The sequence below is a fragment of the Felis catus genome, chromosome C2 (assembly GCF_018350175.1).
Source record: "Felis catus isolate Fca126 chromosome C2, F.catus_Fca126_mat1.0, whole genome shotgun sequence".
Taxonomy (NCBI): domain Eukaryota; kingdom Metazoa; phylum Chordata; class Mammalia; order Carnivora; family Felidae; genus Felis; species Felis catus.
Window position 1 is genome coordinate 113,407,529 of NC_058376.1, and position 13,102 is coordinate 113,420,630.

Genomic DNA, 13,102 nt, shown 5'->3' on the forward strand with positions numbered 1-13,102 from the left:
GTATAAAACCATCTCTTTCTTTTTTTCAGTTTATTTATTATTTTTTGAGAGAGAGAGCATGAGCGTGAGCAAAGGAAGGACAGAGAGAGAGGGAGAGCAAGGATCCCAAGCAGGCTCTGCACTGTCAGCCCAGAACCTGATGTGGAGCTCCAAGTGACAAATTGCGAGATCGTAACCTGAGCCGAAATCAAGAGTTGGATGCTTAACCGACTGAGCCACGCAGGTGCCCCTAAAACCATCTGGTTTTGATACTGGTACTACAGTAGCCACACAGGCCAAATTCACACAATCTAGTCTGATTTTTATGAACAGCCTAAACATATTGATAAAATAGGAGTAAGGAACAATCAGGAGAGATGGAGTCGAAAATTCTTAAGATGACAGGTCATTCATTTACTTATTCATTTATTTGAGCCCGTTGGAGGTAAGAGACCATTTGGGGTGCTGGAAACAAGGCCGGCAGCCACACCCAGAATAATTATTGCCCTTTTGGAGCTTAACATTCTATCAGGGGACACTAGCCAAGCAACTGTTTACATAATGAAGTAATTATAGTTATGAACAGCTCTGTGAAAGACAAGTAGGGGAGGCTCTGAGACATTACAGAGGGTCCTGACTTCATCTGAGGGCTCAGGGAAGGCTTCTCAGAGGAAGTGAAGTTTGAGTGGAGATCTGCAGGATGAGTTCATGGTCACAAGAGAGGGTGCTGGCATAGAAGGTGCTCAAGAGGTGGGGGCCATGTGGGGCAAGGAAGCTGAACAAGTGTGAGGGACTGAGAGCTGGCAGTGTGGCCACAGTACAGACACTGAGGAAGGAGGCCAGAGGCACAAGCCAGATCACACGAGGTATGACAACTTGTGTTCAGGGTTTCGACCTTTCTCCCAGAAAGCAATAAAGAAGCCACTGTTTGAAGGGTGTTAAGTTGGGGAGCTGAGTGACAGGATTGGATCTGCACTTTTAAATGATCACTCTGGCTGCCATTTCAAGAATGCAAAGATAAGAAGGAATGCAAGCAAACCTTTCAGGAAGTGATTTTAACTAATCCAGGTCAGAGATAAAGGTAACTCGAGCCCAGAATTGGGGACAGTGGAGATATTTGAGAAGTAACTCAGAGAAATTTTGAAGAAACCTAGTCAACGATTAGATTCGGGGGCCAGGAAGTGGAAGATGTCAAGGATGACTGTGCAGCTGGATAAATAATGGCGCCACAGACTTGATGAGGGAAGGAGCAGGTTGCAGATGGGAGAGCACATGAGTTTATTCCAGAGAAGCTAAAGTTAGGTGCCCAGGAAGTACCAAGTGGAGAGGTGGAGTGGACAGTCTGATATACAAGTTTTGAACTCAGAGGAAAGATCCAAGCTAGATCTCCTCAGGGAGAGACCCACGTGGGACACTCAAGGTACAGATGGTAAAGGTGGAGCCTTGGGTGGAGATGAGCTGATTTAGGGGAAAGGTGTGGAATTAGAAGAGAAGGATCCCACTGATGAGGCAAGAGTCACTGCAATATTCAAAGTCACACGGAAGAGGACTCACCGGCAGAAGAGGCTGAGGAGAGATTAAAGAGGTAGGATGAGAACTGGGAAAGTTGCTTGAGTCATGAATTAAGAGTCTCAAGAGAGAATGATCAACAATATTAGAAACAACACGATGACCACTGGATTTAGCAACACAGAGGTCACCGGTGACCTTAGCAGGTTTCAATATGTTAAGTGGTAGGGGCTGAAGTCAGGCTGAAGTCAGGCTGGAGTGAGGTGAGGAAACGGAGAGGAGACAAACAGGCAACTCCTTCAAGAACGAAGGGGGTGAAGGGCAGAAGAGGGGGGACAGCTCAAAGGAGATGTGTGGTCATGGAGGGTCGCATTTAAGAGGGCAAGCTGAGGCATATTTAAATGTGGATGAGAAGGGCCCACCCTACTGACAGAGACAGGAGGATGATGGCACAGAGGTGACAAAGCTGAGCGACGAAGAGTTCGGTTTCTGAAGCCAGACCTCTTGAATTCAATTCTGGCTCCTCTATCTGCTGCCTGTGTGGCTTTGAGTGGTATTTTGGCTTCTCTGTGCCTCAGTTTCCTCATTTCTAAAATGTAGGGGGGACAAAACGGAACTACTGTTGGGAGGGTTAAATAAGAGCACTTACGGAGAGGGATGAGATTTGGGTAGAGTCACTTTGCCAACGCAGGATGTCGGAACCACACTGACCATCTTCACCAGTCACCTGAGCTTTGCTCTTAGAGACCCCCATTTGCTCCCTCAGAAATTCCGCAGCAGCTACCAGATAATTCCTGATCCAAAGGGGGTGATGGTAAACTGTTTCTACAATTAAAAATAAAGCACCAACAGAATGTGAGCGTATGCTCACCAGAAGTCACAAACTAGAACGTTCAGAGAAGCATGATTCATAACCGCCTCAGATTGGAAACTACTCAAATACCCATCAACAGAATAACCAATAAATAAGCTGGTATACTCAGACAATGAATACCGTAAGGCAACGAGAATACATAATCCACCACTACACACAGCAGTGAGCATGAAGCCAGATGCAAAAGAATGTATGTTGTATGGTTCTATTTATATAAAGGACAAAAACAGACAAAACTAATCAACACTGTTAGCTACCAGGACAGGGATTTCTGCTGGGGGTGGGTAGTGACCAGAAGTGGGGGAGGTTTAGACAAAAGGGGGTTTCCTGGGGGGATGCTAACATGTACTGTAATCCTAATTTTTAAGAAAACATTAAATAAAGGACCTATTTGGAAAAAATACTGCTGGATATGCTCTAGAGGCATCTTTCAAGTTCAAGTTCCTTTATCGGGTTGGTGAAATAAATATGTACATTCTGAAACGCAAAGCAGTAACAGTTTTTGCATTGTTCCCACAAAGGCAATGACCCCAGACGCTATGAAAGGTGTTTAAGAGTCGCCACTTTGCAGAAGGAAAATCTCTCATGTTTTCTGAGGATTTGAGGTCTTTCATTTACTCCGGACATTCTGGATGGGTAGCTTTAAAGGAAGCGTCTTCCTGACTCAGCCTCAGGGAGAGTCACAGTGGAAGCCCCGCAGTCTCACCTACTTGTTTGAACCAGCCTCTAACTGCTGACCCTCTCACTATGGCATGCTTGACTGACAGTCACTTCTCATCTCTCGTGGAAATCCCTGAATGTTTCTGGGACAAAGCTGAGGAGCAGTCATGGCCCCACCTCACCTTCTCCTGCCCGGGTCTCTTGACCTTATTTTTCTCTTCATTCAGAGCTTTTGCCTGGATTTCTGACAGAATGATTGGAGTGACCTAGCTCTGAACCTAATATCAAGATACTTACCAAATTTTCTCTCAAATTGTTCCTTCAGCTTGTTTCCACCATACTGGAACCCCTATGATCTCAGAAAATAAGAACTGCACTGCATGGCGGGGGGGGGGGGGGGCGCCTGGGTGGCTCGGTCGGTTAAGTGTCTGATGCTTGATCTCAGCTCAGGTCATGATCTCATGGTTTGTGTGTTTGAGCCCTGCAATGGGCTCTGTGCTGACAGTGCGAAGCCTGTTTGGGATTCTGTATCTTCCTTTCTCTGGCCTTCCACCCCCACCCCCAACCTTCTCTCTCTCTGTCTCTAAATCAATGAATGAATGAACACTAAAAAAAAAACAAAAACTGCACTGGCTGAGTCACATGCTGCCTGGGACTTGACTTGAGGGGTGGCCTCCTCCCTGGGTCTTGATTCTGTCTCTCCTGATCCCTCATTTCTTGTACTCTTTATATTTGCTCTCCTTCTCATTTTCCGAGGTGCGTCTTCTCATGTCCTGCTTGGGGCCGACTGTGACACTACAGGGTTAAAAATGTCCCCTCTCTCTTTCCCCTGCGTGCCTGCTAAATGCCACTTGGAACTGGAAAGAAAACAATCCACACTCAGCTAAGCTGCACCTACCTATCAATCATCAAAAACAAAGCCGCTAAGGGGCACCTGGGTGGTGCAGTTGGTTAAGCATCTGACTCTTGATCTCAGCTCAGGTAATGGTCTCACAGTTCGTGAGTTCAAGCCCCACATCGGGCTCTGTGCTGATACTGCAGAGTCTGCTTGGGATTCTGTCTCTACTTCTCTCTTCCCCTCCCTTACTTGTGCTTTCTCTCTCTCTTTCTCAAAATAAATAAACTTAAAAAAAATAAAATAAAAAATAAAGCCTATAAATAGGTTCCTTCCAGTTTTTGGTAATTTCCTCAGGAAACATAATTATTTTCAAATTGATCTGCCTTTGTTTTTTATTTCATTCTATAAATTGGTATGTAGAAATTCAGCTACCTCAAGAAAGGGAGGAAGCAAATAAATCAATCGTGTTCCTTTTTGTCCTGAAGAACCCAGTCCTCTATTCATAAAATTCTCATTAAAATATAGATAAACAGCTATAAAAATAACACACTGCACGTATCTTTGTGAAATAAACAGACAGTGAAATCTGCTTATCAGAGATACTTCAAGTGAAGGGGTTTAAATGGCTTTCCAAGATATTCCATTGGAATTAGCCTGGAGAAAGAAAAAGAGTATTAGGAAATCAAAAGTAAAGGGGTTACGCTCATCTTTGTTAAGGAGTTGAACGAGTCGAAACTACAATTATCTCCAAAGTAATACAACGGTGAAGGATTCCAGAACTTGACAACTGAAAACGTAGGGCTCAATTATATTATTATTGCTATACACACTTGTCTTTGTCAATTCTTACAAACAAAACCAATCCAAGCGTGTTGGCACAGATAGAGCGTTCTCAATGTTTAATTCCTGGACCAGTAACATCAGCATCATCCAGCAAATTGTTAGAAATAAAAATTCTTGGAACCACCTCGGACCCACAGAATCAAAGCTCTAGGGGTAATGTCCAACAATCTAGATTTTGACAGGCTTTCTAGGTAATTCTGATGCATACTCAAGTTTGACTTGAATTCATTTTCCCCTAACACACAGAAACACCAGGTACCCCCACTTTTGTGTGAAGTCATACTGGTATATCTCCTCCTTGCCCCATTAGCCCTACCTGGGTATGAGATGTCATTCTCTGCCTCTCTTAACTAGGACCATGACAGAAATTGCTAACAGTTCCTCAGGATCCATTCCTTCCTTATCCCTCTTACTATTACAGTCATCGCCCACCCCATTCCACCACAACTTTTAACCAGCCAAAGGGCTTTCCAACAAGAACTTACATATCTAATCCTCTCTTACCTCTAGATAGGACTAGGCAGATAATAAGTTTGGATCAAGAACACATGGATGGAAGTGATGCGGTCAACTTCCAGATTCTATTTTTTTTTTTTTTAATTCCCAACTACCTGGTTGCCCTCCTCTTTCTCTTGCCCACCCCAGTCCCCAATCAGAATGCTAATATGGTTCTTTGGCTCTGAGGGTGAGGACCACATTGCTCTGGTGAAGCAACAAGGTACCCAACACCTGGGTCCTTGAATGCTTCCGGATCAGAGCTGCCTCAAGAACCTTAACTGCCTTCTTTTGGACTATTGTGTGAGAGAGAAATAAATACACTGTGATTTTATTCGAACTGCTGTATTTCTCTCTGTTACCACCTAGTCTGCACTTCCTCAGTGGGTAGGGCTTCCTTCCCAGAGCTTTAATCTTATTTCCTTTCCTAAGGCTGAGACTTCATGCACTCAATCCCATAAATCCACCTTCCACATATCTATTCCGACCCAAGACAGCTGACACTTTACACAAAGGACTTCTTCCTCTAGTAATGACGGGCTCGGTAATGTGGACCAACTTGCCCACTGAGGACCTCTACAAAAGCCAGACATGTCCATATAATTTTTTAAAAGTCTACTTAAAGTCACCAAAGAGGTAACAATAACAAGGCAGTTTAATAACTCAGTTAATGGAGAAGGGGGAAATCCAAAGTAGTATTTTTGGGCTTGCTTTTTCCCTGAGCATTTGCCAATTCTAGGAGAGGTGACTGAGAGGATGAGAAAGATTTCTGACAGCCTTGGGGGCACCTGGGTGGCTCATTCGGTTAAGCATCCAACTTTAGCTCAGAGTTCAGCTCATAGCTCGTGAGTTTGAGCCCCGTGTCGGACTCTATGCTGACGGCTCAGAGCCTGGAGCCTGCTTCAGATTCTGTCTCCCTCTCTCTCTGCCCCTTCCCTGCTGGCACTCTCTCTTTCTCAGATATAAATAAACATTAAAAAAATTTGTTTTAAAGATTTCTGATAGCCTTGAATGGACTAAGGAAATTTTAAAAAGTGAGAGAGCCCATCAAGTATGGGAGAGAGGTGCTGGTAACTCCTACACTTGAGACTGGGACGCTGAAGGCTGCATTCCAAGCATAGGATGAAATGGAAGTAGAATAATCCTTGTTAAAGGGTGCCTCTGTGGCTCAGTCGGTTAAACCTCAACTTCGGCTCAGGGCATGATTTCATGGTACGTGAGTTCAAGCCCCCCATTGGACTCTCTGCCGTCAGTGCAAGCCTGCTTCAGATCCTCTCTCCCCCTCTCTCTGCCCCTCCTCCTCCTCTCTCAAAAATAAACATTAAAAAAAAAAAAAAAGAAGACTCCTCATTAGCGATGCAATCTAGCTTTGAATCACCATAATCACTGAAATTGGATTAAGGTAATCCTGGATTATGAGCATTCCTAGGTTCCCTCTTGGAGCAAATGGAATTCCTCTCCAGAGAAAGATTATATTATATAAAAACCTCACATTACTTCGATGTTTTCAAATAACAATGTCTGGCACATGATAAAAAAAAAAATAACCAGGTATTATGGCGACAGATGGTGGCTACACTTGTGGGGAGCATAACATAACATATAGTATATTGAATATATAGTATATTGAATATAGTATATTGAACATATAGTAATATCGTACGCCTAAAACTAATGTAACGTGTGTGAACTATGTAAAGAAAGAAAAAAAACCCAGGTACTTAAAGAGACAAGACTATATGACCGATAACAACAAAATGAGGAGAGAAAGAAACAACAGAAACAAACCTGGAGGGTTCTGAATATTGCAGCTACTGGACGTAAGCTTAAAAATAACTATGCTCACAAGGTTAACAGAGACCAGAGGCAGGCTGAATTTCAAGAGGGGATCTGAAAATTTAAAAAAAGGACACAGCAGAGTCTGTTTCTTTTTTCCTAGAATTTCTAGAATTCTAGAGTTTCCAAAAAGAATTCGGGATGTCCAAGGATTAGGAAACTGTGGGCTGACTCCTGATCATGGAGAGAGATTTTGAGGTCATCCCCACCGAAATCCCAGGAGATGGGTTCTCCTCAAGAAAGACGAGTAGAGACAAGGAATGTCGGGTCACCAATAACAATCATTGCCCACCCGAAAGCTTTATAATGACAGTGACAGAGAGTGGATAGCTAATAAAATTAAATAAGGGGACATGCAAACTTTCAGGAAGTTTCCAAATTAAACTCATCCCTAGTAAAGAACTTCAATGACCTAGATTTTCCTCTCTACTTAGCCATGTTTTTTTTTTCCTACACAGCCCCTGCTTTTTGTTTTCTGTTTTTTGGTCCCTGGAAATCCCAGACCCCGTCTGCTCTCAACTGCTATGCACTCAAAACCTAAGCTCCCACAACTTTCCCAGAGTCACCCAGTGGAAGGAACTTCTGACTCCGCAAATGGGTTGATCGAACAAGCCCCTGGGCACTCTCTCCCACCCCAGGCCCAAAGATCTGAGGTTATTTCCTCACCTCTGGAAAGAGCAGGACACATTTCTACTCCTTCCTCCTCCTCTCCTTTCTTCCACTGCTTCTCTCCACCGCCCCACACCCACCAAGGGACACAAGGACTGAAGGGGCGCAGAGAGCTTTCCAAGGCTTCTGTGAGGCCTCTAACATTTAGGCTTATGGAGAGGATCTCCTCCCATCTCCTGAGGGAAGGAAAACCCCATAGGGCTGTGCTTGAGAGGGAAGGGGACTGGGTCCCCCAGGCCACAAGTTGGGGACATAACAGAAGCTCCTCAGCATGATGTGGGTATTTAACTTTAAAAATGACCCAGGTGGTATTGTAAATGTATATTTCTTCCAAAAATATCTATATAGAGGTGAATACAGAGCTAAAGTTTAAAGAGCTTCTTCACTCTCCCCACCCCCAACTCATTCCTACTCCTCAGGGGTATTTGTTTCTAAGATTAAAAAAAAACAAGCCCTCTCCCATATGTATGTGCATACACGTGTTTATCTCCATCCATATACCTCGAAGCTACCATATCTGACGGGTGTCAAACGTGCGTTTACTTATTTCTTTCCAGAAGTTCCAGCTACTGCACTATTAGGTTACAACAGAAAACCACTTTTAGTTCTACTGCCATACAACAAACCACCGCGAAACTTAGCGACTTCAAAGCAACGACAAACTCACCATTTTAGCTAGTTCCCGGTAGCTCGGCTGTGCGGGGCCAGACGATACATCCCCGTGGGCAGCTGGTGGGTGACCTGAAGTTCTCCTTCACATTTGGCCGGTTTGCGGGCTAGCAGGTGCAAGGGCCCTCAGCCGCACCAGTTTGTCCCAACTCCACGCGGTCTCACGTCCTCCAGCAGGCTAGCCCAGGCCTCATCACAGGGCGATCTCAGAGTTCCCAGCGGCAAAAAGTGCCAAGCTGCCTAACGAGGGCTCTGGGCTTCCTTCCACGCACATCGCGTTTGCTAACGCCCCATTGGCCAAAGCAAGTCACACGACCAAACCCAGATTCTGGAGTGGAGAAACGGACGCACTGCTTGCTGGGAGGAGCAAAATTGCATTGCGAAGGAGTGTATGGGCCCGAGGGAGGAACTTTGCAGCCTATTCAAGCCACCAGACTCCCTGAGGGCACGTGGAGGGTACCTGGGAATTCCTCGAGAGGTCTCTCCTGGAAGCTGGATCATCTGGTCAGAAGCGCAAGCAGCTCCGATGTCGAGGGGAAAAGCACACCCTTCTTCAGATCCTTTGTGCTCTGGAAAATGTCTTTCCTCAAGTGCCAGACTCAGGAGAGACAGGAGTTCTGGGTCTGAGAGGTGGTGGATCCTGGGACCTGGTCTGGGGCCGTTATGACGGAACGAAGGGGCTAAGAGCTGCATGTTTATGAATTTAAGTAAGGGGCACTTAACAACCAGGGAGTGGATTATCCTCTCTGCAAAGCCCAGGGAGGCAGCCTCTGTCAGGTGAGTTAATTTCAGGGCTTAAGTGATTAACTGGGAAAAGAAAATGTGACCATTTTCACACCAGGTTTGTGCAATTTATACTAATTATACATATTTTAGTTGACTTTTCATCATTAAAACTTGTCCTAAGGGCACCTGGGTGGCTCAGTCGGTTGAGCATCTGACTTCAGCTCAAGTCGTGATCTCATGGTTCGTGGGTTCCAGCCCCACGTCGGGTTCACTGCTGTCGGCACGGAACGTGCCTGGATCCTTTGCCCCCTCTGTCTCTGACTCTCCCCATCTCTCAAAACACACACACACACACACACACACACACACACACACACTAAAAAAAAAAAAAAAAAAAAAAAAAAAAACAAAAAAACTTGTCCTGATGGGTTTACTTTGAGAAATTTGCCAAGGTGTACACTTATCATTTGTACACATTTCTATGTGTATATTTTAATTACAAGCTTGTATTTTTTAAAAATTGCCCCCAGGTTGAGCATAACAGCGCTAAGGACATTTTTGTGTTTTTGTGAAGATAATATTGCCCTGGGAGCCAGATGACTTGAGTTGTGGCCTTCATGTTGCCACTAACTAGTTCTGGGAGGAGAGAAACCACCAAGCTTCTCGGAGCGAGAGTTGTTCACCTGTAAAGTGAGAGATTATAAATCATACCTGAAACCCATTTAATTTTATGTGATCCACCTCCTTTTATTAAAAACCTATTAGGCCATCAGGACACATCGGAGGATAAGACAGATATGTTTCCTGCCCTAATGGGACTTACAACTTAGTAAGTACAGAGAAGTACACAAGCAGAAACTGCCTGTGATCGGTATCATCTCCTGAAAGGAGTAGCACAGGGGAATGGGGGGGGGGGAGCCTTGTGGAAATCATGAAAGATGAGTGAGGTGAGTGAGCTAGGTGAGGCACAGGGGAAGAGCACACGGGTAGTGGGAACAGCATGCTACGGGTCCCGAGAAGAGAGAGATGACAGGACGCATCTAAGGAACGCAAAGACGTTGGGTAGAACCTGAACGCGGGGAGAGTGGGTAAAGGTCTTACAAGACACAGCTGGAGAAGCAGGGGCCTGCAGCTCATTAGATCAGCCTGCACCTGAACCCTGGCTGACCCGTTCGCCAGCAGAAGTCCCTCACAGGACAGAGTGAACATGTAAACACCACCCAGAGACCTGAAACACCCTCAAAGGACCTCTTTGATACAAAGAGGCCATATGCCTTACTTCCCCCCCACCATTAAACCCACAGTAGGAAATAAAGCAAGATTTTGAACCCCATGGCAAGCTACTGCTTGCATGTGTAAGGCCTGATGCATTATCAACAGTTACTTGAGTCAACGGATGAAATAAAAACGGTAATCCAAAAAATAATGAGAAAACCTGCCCATATCTCCCCTGCTCATAGATGTTGTACCTCCACAATTTTCCTGCATATAACATTCATCTAGGGTCAGCTGACATTTATTAAGTCGCTCATTTGCTAAAAACCACTGGGACAGGAAGGAATTAACAAGTGGATGAGAGTCTGATCCAACAAGCAGTTTATTATCAACCTGCCACTTCCTTCTCAGGCCATAAATACGCTTGAGTATTTATTATCTATACCTTTAAATCTCTCTTTTCTTGACCTCAATTATTTTTCAGATCACTGACAAGCTTTGAAAGAGGCATCTACATGACTGCCCCCGCCCACAAGCTGTTACTGCATTCTAATTGCAAGACTAAAAATGTAAATAGAGGGGCGCCGGGGTGGCTCAGTCAGTTAAACATCTAACTCTTGATTTTGGCTCAGGCCCACATCCGGGCTCTGAGCTGACAGTGCAGAACCTGCTTGAGATTCTCACTCTCTCTCTCTGTCTTTCTCAAAAATAAGTAATAAATTAAAAAAAACTTTAAAAAATGTAAATAGATAATGCAATATTTACAATGTGCCAGGAGTTGTTCTAGCTTATTACATAATTAACTCATTGAACCCTCATGACTGGCCTATAAAACAAGTATGAAGCATATTAGTACCCACTTCATGGGCTTGTCAGGAGGATTAACGATCGCTCCTGTTAATAGTTAACAGTCTCCGTGTGCAGACTGAGGCATGGAGAAGATAGGTGTCTTAGGTCACGCAGCTGGTCAGCTCCAAGGCGATGGTTTAAACCCAAGTAGTCTTGTTCCTCGAATCCATGCCCTTAGCCATTTTGCTATTGTGTTTCTCAGTAACACCACCTGCCAAGTGTTCTGCGGAGCTCCAGAGAGTCCTCTAAGAAGGCCATGCCTAGGTTCCAGGAAAGGAGTCAGGGGGTTTTATGAAGGGAAGGCAGACTTAAGCACGGCCATGACAGCCATGAAAATGCCCGGCTCACTCCCTGCTGCTAAGGGAGGGGTGGAGGGTGGCAGACTGATGGCTGCAGCTGCAGCACTGTGAATCCCATACCACAGTCACCGTAAGTCGTACCTCCCAGCCAAAGACTGAGTGCAGTAGGGATACCAGGACGGGCCTATTCCTGCAAGATGCAGACTGCCTGACGGTCAACATTGGCTCGGGGACTCCCGTTGGCTTTGCCGAACTTCCAGAGAATTGTACTGCTGGCTAACAGTCTTCCACCTAGCCTGCCTGCCTTCCTTCCCCATCTCCTGCACAGGGTTCACACCTGCAATATAATTGGATGACTCTCCCAGCCTCCTCCGGCTCCTTCTCCCCTTTTCTTCTCAGACCTTTCCCCATCTTGCTGTTTATCTCTTGGAGAATCCAAACGAACACAAAGCTCCTGAAGGATGAGCACACTTCTGCCATGTCCCTGAAACTGCCCTTACAAACATCAGTAATCTAGTCACCAAGATCCAGTAGTCTTCTCTCAGGCCTTGGTCACCACCTCTGGCACAACGGCTCATCCGAAATCTTGGCTCCTTTGTTTCCTTCAAGGTAGATGTTGTGGACTGAATATCTGTGCCTTCCCCAAATCCCTATGCTGAAGCCCTAATTCCTGATGATATCTGGAGATAAGGCCTCAAAGGAATCAAAGCTAAGTGAGGTAAAAGGGTGGGGCCAGGGTCCAATAGGATTAGTGTCCTTATAAGAGGAGACACCAGAGAGCCCAATCCCACTCCACTGTGCTCACACAGCCAAGAAGAAAAGGCCAAGTGAAGACCCGGGGAGAAGCAGCCATCTGCAAGCCAGGAAGAGGGCTCTCACTAGAAACCAAATTCGCTGACTCCTTGGTCATGACTTCTAGCCTCTGCAACTGTGAGAAAATTAATTTCCGTTTTTTCAGCCAACCACTCTGTGGTATTTTATTATAGCAGCTCTAAGTGACTGATATGGTGGGAAAACCTAGTCCTCCAGTAGGTGAGAGGAGAAGGCTTTCCTTTCTCCCAGGGTCAGAAGTCTGAAATGAATCTTCGGGACTAAAGTCTGCCATGTTGGCAGGGATGGTTCCTTCTAGAGGCTCTAAGGGAGAATTTGGCAAAAATAAAAGAGGATGATGTGATGGAGGCCTGGGGGTGCCACTTGAGGTCAGACACGAACGAGGAGGAACCACACGTGCAGAGAGCTGAGGGCAGGGTGAGAGCAAGAGCCCGGAGGAGGAAACAGCTTCATGTATTGGTTTCCTGTTGCTGCTGTAATAAATTACCACAAACATAGTGGCTTAAAAGACTACTGATTTACTATCGTACAGATGGAATTGCTTATTCTTTTTTTTCATTCTTTAACGCCTTCTTGTAACTTCCTTCCAGAATATAAACTTCATGAAGGCAAGGGTCTGGTCGGTCTTACTCCCAGCTGTATCCTCAGAGACTAAAGCACCAAGATCAAGTATTTGTTGTATAATTCTCTAACTGGATGCAAAAAAATTAGGGAGTCAACTGAGGTACATCTACTTGATGTAATATAAAAATTAAATGATGAGAATGTTTACGACATCATGTTAAAAGGATGGAAAGCATGACACAAAAT